The sequence below is a fragment of the Phalangium opilio genome, unplaced genomic scaffold, assembly GCF_054372755.1.
Source record: "Phalangium opilio isolate 3A_F unplaced genomic scaffold, DU_Popi_V2 ptg000061l_1, whole genome shotgun sequence".
In the NCBI taxonomy this organism is placed as follows: domain Eukaryota; kingdom Metazoa; phylum Arthropoda; class Arachnida; order Opiliones; family Phalangiidae; genus Phalangium; species Phalangium opilio.
Window position 1 is genome coordinate 10318295 of NW_028324178.1, and position 7559 is coordinate 10325853.

Sequence of the window (7559 nt, forward strand, 5' to 3'; positions counted from 1 at the left end):
GTATTACTCTTTCACGTCGAAAATTGTGTATTACTCTTTCACGTCGAAAATTGTGTATTACTCTTTCACGTCGAAAATTGTGTATTACTCTTTCACGTCGAAAATTGTGTATTACTCTTTCACGTCGAAAATTGTGTATTACTCTTTCACGTCGAAAATTGTGTATTACTCTTTCACGTCGAAAATTGTGTATTACTCTTTCACGTCGAAAATTGTCTATTATTTTGATTTGCTACATCGTATGCTAAATATAGCAACTCGAGATGAGCTGCACTCAGAGCCATTTTTTATTGACACTGTGAATGGGGGAGTATACGGGGAATTAACGGAACGATCTCGTTTCATTGGATAAAATCCCATTCGAGATCGTTCTCACCACCTAAAAAGCCGATGAGATCGACATCGAATAAGATGTCGCTCGACAAATGCTTATAGAATCGCGATTTTCGAAATCTCGGCGGATACTATCGAGATCGAGAGAGATATCGATCGACAACTACTCCAGAGGTGTTTAAACAGTCTTCCAATGGAAAAGAAGACATGGAAGTTTCAATTGACCCAATATTAGCAGACGAAGCTCAATTTATAGATATTAGCAGTGACAAAAATGTAAAAAATAAAATTTAACTCATATTTACCAGATAATTTATAAATCTAAAAATTAGGATCAGCATCAAGAGGTTAATGAACTTATCACTAATGCAATAAAGAGACAGAATTTAGAAGAACAATCAAAATCTGAACCATCGTGTAGTGGTACAGTTAAAAGCCGAAAACATATTAGCCCAATAGAACTTGACCATTTAAATTAAAATAACAAATCGTTAGTTTTAGACTTTTAGTGACAGGGTTACAGTAGAATTTTTATGCTTTATTCAGAGTTAACCTACACCCGTCGGTAAAGGTCTTGAAACATTTCAAGTTTTGATTAAAAAAAGGTTAGGGTTTTGATGGACATCTTTTAGCAAATATACCTTGCGTGTTATTTAGGCCAAAATATTTTATACAGGAGAGAAAAATTTTCAAACTGAAAAGGCTGCTTCAAAGCCAAGCGGATAGAAGAAAAGCCATCCAAAAGACGTTTAGAATTACCAACGAAAGGGTCTTGTATCGCGATAAGAAATTACAAAGTTTTAAAGACGTTATAACAAAACTGCGAAAAGGCAAGCTCATGATAGAGGAAAGCCTAGTGGAATTTGAAGATATGTTTACACCAATGGCGCAAGAAATTTACCAGCAAATGAAGGCAGGAGGGTTAAAAAACAAAACAAGAAAAGCGTATAGCAGTGCTCTAAGAGAATTTGCCGTGACTCTACATTCCTACAGTCCCAAGGCTTACAGATATCTGCGTCGCATCCCAAACACCATTAGATATTGGGCTGCTAAAATCTATGGAGAACCAGGCTTTACAGCGCAAAGCTTTGAATTTCTGAAAAAGAAATAGAAAAGTCAACTTTTCCAATCCTGTGCTCGTTAATGTTTGATGAAATGTCCATAAGAAAAGAAATTCGATGGAATGGCAAACATTTTCACGGATATGTTGATCATGGACTTACATTGGAGAACAGAGGATGGACCCTAAAAGGCATACCTTTCACAACAGCACACTTTCACAACACTTTAAGAATAGCTATTTTGACTCATCTGAGGGAGTATATCACAATGCAGACTATTATATAGTAATTTTTGTCACACTGCGAGCTCCCAAAAATACCAAGGCTTCGACAATACCAAGGCTTAGGGTAAGCGTTAAGTAAGTGAAAGAAAAACGCCAGCACAATTTTATTTCAGTAAATTCCTACAAAAATTATCACACCGAGAAGTGTAAAATCTAACTATCCTTCCATACCAAATATTGAATTCAAAAACAAGCCTTATAGTAATACTCCTCCTTGCCAGTCTTTGATCCTTCGCGCTATGCATCCACCTCCTTGACTCTCTTATTTTTTCACAAGCCGGCACACGTCCTCCACGCACCGGCGAAAGCAATTCTCGTTTCCCGGAGACGGACTCCCCGAAACACCGAGGCTTGGCGCCGGCTTTACGGTAGCAGCGAATCCGCGCCGACACACCTACTTTTCACAACGGGTACAGTCTCGTCTGCTATCCCGACGCACCTATCTATCCTTTCACACCCTGTATCCAAATTATAGCGCACCTGTTAATCATACACACCTTTTCACAAACTATAGACTAGCACACCTTTTCTTCACAAACTATAAGCTAGCACACCTTTTATTCACAAACTATAAGCTAGCACACCTTTTATTCACAAACTATAAGCTAGCACACCTCTTCTTATCATCCCAGCACACCTCCCTCTAATTTTTCACAATCCGGCACACGTCCTCCACGCGCCGGCGTAAATAACTCTCGTTTCCCGGAGACGGACTCCTCGAAACACTGAGGCATAGCGTCAGCTTTAGGGTAGCTGCGAATCCGCGCCGGCACACCTACTTTTCACAACCGGTGCAGAACTACGGACGTTTCCGCGTAAGCGTCCGAGCACCGAGGCTTAGCAAAATAATAAAACGCACACCTTTTAAGCTTCGAGAAAATATCGCTAGGTCTCGATTTCATTTCATTTCGACCAATCGGATAGTCAAGCCAGTCGAGCGGAGAATTTAAACTGGTCAAAATCATTTTTCCATTTAAATTACGAGTCACCTCGCTATTATACTATCCCGACTCACCTATCTATCCTTTCATACCATCTATCCAAAGTATGGTCCACCTTTTCTTCACAAACTATAAGCTAGCACACCTTTTATTCACAAACTATAAGCTAGCACACCTTTTATTCACAAACTATAAGCTAGCACACCTTTTATTCACAAACTATAAGCTAGCACACCTTTTATTCAAACTATAAGCTAGCACACCTTTTATTCACAAACTATAAGCTAGCACACCTATTCTTATCATCCTAGCACACCTATTCTTATCATCCTAGCACACCTATTCTTATCATCCTAGCACACCTATTCTTATCATCCTAGCACACCTATTCTTATCATCCTAGCACACCTATTCTTATCATCCTAGCACACCTATTCTTATCATCCTAGCACACCTATTCTTATCATCCTGGCACACCTATTCTTATCATCCTAGCACACCTATTCTTATCATCCTAGCACACCTATTCTTATCATCCCATCACACCTTCCTCTTATTTTTTCACAAGCCGGCACACGTCCTCCACGCACCGGCGAAAACAATTCTCGTTTCCCGGAGACGGACTCCCCGAAACACCGAGGCTTAGCGTCGGCTTTACGGTAGCAGCGAATCCGCGCCGGCACACCTACTTTTCACAACGGGTACAGAACTAGGGACGTTTCCCCGTAAGCGTCCGAGCGCCGAGGCTTAGATAAGTAATAAAGCGCGCACCTTTTAAGCTTCGATTATCTATCGGTAGGTCGGGCGTTCATTTCATTTCGACCAATCGGACTGAAGCCAGTCGAGCGGAGAATTAAAATCGTTCAAAATCAATTTTCTATGTATTTGACTTTGAAATTAACCTTACTTAATATCACAGAACACCTTTCTTTCATTTATCAATCCTAGCTTACCTCGATATTATAATATGATAGGACACCTACCTTTTTCTTTTTCACACCTTTTTCAATCAAAGCACACCTAGATCTTGTAGTATGACAGCACACCTAATTTTTAGGTTTTCACCCATTTTTGAATCCTAGCACACCTCAATATTATAATTTGATAGGCACCTATCTTTATGTTTGTACACCTTTTTACTTTTGCGCTCTTTAGAGCTGAAAAGTATTGTTCCGACCTCTGTTGGCTGGACGGCTGGCTGGATTTGGTGTAACCGCATAATAAGATTCTTCATAAATAAACTTTTTGAATTTCAAATTTCCCGCGAATTTTCGACTCCAAATTCACCCGTAGTTCACGTTAAACCTCTTAATTCAAATTAAATTATTTTTCTGTCGGTGTCGGGAGGCGAACCTGCGACGTCCAAATCCATACGAGACGTCAGTGAAGACGCTCGCCCGCGCGCGCTACCACGTAGCTACGCTCGCTTATAACAGAGAGCGAGTTAAGTTAGAGTCAAGAGAAGAGAGAGGTAGAAGGATATGGACCCCCCCCACCTCCCCGACGCGCTACACTGGGTGACTGGATGCAGTCGTATATATATATATATATATTGTATCGTTTGGCGGTAGAGGAGAGACAGACAGACTTCGCACGCGCGCCAGACTGCCTTTAGCGCTGTGTTGCTTGCAATTTTTTTTCAATTTATAATTATTATATATCTTTTTAATCCTAGGCAAGATTAGATTTCTACTTGGGAACTTAAACATTACAATTAATATTATCATATTAATCAAAAAAGAAATTAAAGTTCTCCCCGACGGAAGGCGCGCTAAGCAGAGAGAGTTTTCTAATTTCACCAAGGATATCGTTTTCGAAGACTCGTCTGCTTAAAAGTTAGGGTCAAGGTTTTATACTCTAAAGGCGGGTTTCCAAACGCGCTTGAAAGTAAAAATGATTGAGCTTGAGCGTTTCAAAATCCGCGCGTCTCAAGCGCTCCTATAACTAGCGCCATCTTGCGCCGTAGCATAAGTATGAGCACAAGCGTTACCTGTTTCCAAAGAATCTAGCTCGCGTAGCAGTTCAAAAAATTCTGAAATCGAAATGGCGATTATCAACCAGCGGAAACGACGTTTGCTGCTTATTAAACGGAATTTGTTGCTAATTCAGTTAATTTCAAAGTTCAAGCCAAACAAAAATAAACACATAGATTTAATTACACGTGTCCTCAAACTTTCAAAGGCTATTTGAATAGCAAAATACCTTGATAAAACTATATTGAACCTACTTGAGAATTTCATTTCAGTTGCAATAAATTTGCAGTGGCATTCCACAGTATCTATATTTTCTTCGTCTATCCCAAATTGCTGGCTTATTTATAACTAGATAAATATTTCTTTCACCACCGCCTTTTCTTTATTTCCCTGCTTACTTTTTAATTAATTCTTTCAATTCGCGTTGTGTAAGCATCTTCATTTGATTTGACTTTCTCAAACCGAGACTCCGAGTCCGAATTTATAAAAACTTGGGCCTTGGCCATATGAAATTTGATCCTCATTGGCCAAAACGTCTATGACGTCAAGCTTGAATTGTCTAAGCTCAAGCAAATATCTACTCACGACAGATACAAGCTTGACGCGATTTTCAAGCGCAACCGGGCTACTTTTCAATCGCAAGCTACTTAAAAAGCGGGTTTGGAAATGGTACCGACCTGGAGCTTAAGCGTAAACTTGAAATTTTCAAGCTTGAGCTCAATCTTTTAGCTGTTCAAGCGCGTTTGGAAACCCACCTTAAGATATCGCGCTCTCGTTAGGTTGGTTTACTAATAAAAATCAACAACTGAATGAAAAAAATTAAATGTATTAACAAAATGAAACTCGAGTCAGCGATTTAAAACTATAACTGGTTTGGGACGGAGGTATCATTGCTCACTATTTGTTTGGCAAGTTCAAAATTAAATGATCACTTAATGGAACTGACATAAAATAATAGGTACATTTTTGCAGAATTAAATTGCAGATTCTTTGCAAAATTAACTAATCATTTTGGCAGTTTCCGCTCTCGCTGGGTTCATCAACTAATAACAGTTACGTAAGTGATAATTTAAAAATAAAATCAACAACTCAAAGATATAAAATGAAATTTATGATCAAAATGAAAGTAATTTTAATCAACGACAAACGGAATCAACGTATTCATCTCTTAATCCACGGAAATATGAAATTTCTACATGCAACATGAAAGTGCTATCTACCTAACAATTTTTAGAAATGTAATTTTAATCAATGAAACATACATAAGTTAACTAATTATAAGTCGCTAATTTGATTATTATATTTAAAAAAAATTATATTATTTAAGTATTAAATTTAACGATGGTGTTGATAGTACCAATAGAGTATTCAAGGATTGATTACGTTAATATCAACATATCAAACAAAAAGTATTTAATTATAATTTGGAATTTCAATTTAAATTTATACACTTTTTTAAATGCCCATTGAGATTCAGAGTCTGTCACTGAATGTTGAAGATCTCCAGTCTCTGCCAAGTGATTTAAATTTTCAGACCCTCTCTGTGGGAAAGGGGGAATTAAATTAACGAGACTTACAAACTGACATCATCCTTAAATTAAATAAGGATTATAAATGAAAAGTTAAATCAAGGTATTGAAGGTTTAATTAACGTTACTATGAAAGTATCAAATTAAAAATTTACAACTTAAGCTCATCAATAAAAAGAACATTAAGATAATTATTAATAGGCATAAACAATTTACAACTTAAGCTCATCAATAAAAAGAACATTAAGATAATTATTAATAGGCATGGACAATTTACAACTTAAGCTCATTAATAAAAAGAACATTAAGATAATTATTAATAGGCCTTTCCAATTATGGGGGTAGTAAAACTGTACCAGTCCAGAAAGAACGTATAATTTTGTTTAAGAATGGACTAGCAATATTTTAATATTTTGTCTTCCTTAAACTTTGTATTCTGGCAGCTCTGTTGCCAAGAGTTTTTTGTTAGTTTGGCAACCTAGGCCATCGTCACCAAAGAAATGTTTTTTCCTAACCTCAGGCTCATACGCCGAAGTGTGTACCTTATTCTAAAGTTAGGAAATGATTTTAAAATATCCATGTGGTGGCATAACTAGTTAAATATCAGCAACAGTTGCAAAACCTTGGCCTAACTTTTAGGGTGGTCTGCTACAGTATAAGGTACAATTCGTTCAGTAATATAAATCGGTTACATAATAATAAAAATATAAATTTAAATAAGATTTGCAAACGCTTCAGAAACTCCCGTTACTCGGACCCCGAGTCCCCGACTCCCCGTCTCCCCGATACACTAAAGACCGAGGCTTAAACCTCCTGAGCGTACGTGTAGCTCGCGGCCATCTTTATTGTTTACATCATGGGCTCGTCACTACAGGGTAGGAAATAAGACAGGTTTACAAGTCCCAAACCAGTTTATTAATTGCTCGGACCAGTTTATTTATTCCAAAAGTTGGGGTCAGTGGTATCAGGGAGCACTTTATAAATTATGGTTTTTGGAAAAAATAGACGGTGGGACCAGTTTATAAATTCGGGGTTCCTTAGTAGAATTTTTCTAGCTCAACACATTTTCTACCAATTCTACTCCTAGGTAGTTAGTACTCCTTGGCTACAACTTCCCTACAAAAGTTTTGTATTCTATTAACTATTGATCTTGTCTAGCGTCTATACTCTAGAATGAATCTCTTGTAGTCAACAGTCTAGACCATAGCCAGTACTAGTTGTCAGTAGTCGTATTTCTCAGTAGTGTATGGTCACATTACAAGATTTTGATCTGGCTTACTGATAGCGAGAGAAGATATTGCCACCGAATTTATGTAAAATGCAATAAGGAATAAAGATAGTTCAGAAAAGGATTAAGAACTTCAAATATCATTAGACATGTTGATTGATATTTAGTGGCAACTAGTTGAAAAATTGTGATAAGAAATAAAAGTTAACT

At 37.5% G+C, this 7559-nt stretch overlaps 1 long non-coding RNA gene across 1 annotated transcript; it reads right to left on the minus strand.

Moving 5' to 3' along the window:
• Positions 1-5985: 5985 nt before the first annotated feature.
• LOC149665082 (uncharacterized) lies at positions 5986-7095 on the minus strand. Its single transcript, XR_016368459.1, has 2 exons — positions 6755-7095; positions 5986-6133 (listed from the first exon to the last, which is right to left on the minus strand). It is a non-coding gene; the product is annotated as an uncharacterized LOC149665082 (long non-coding RNA).
• Between the last annotated feature and the right edge of the window lie 464 nt (positions 7096-7559).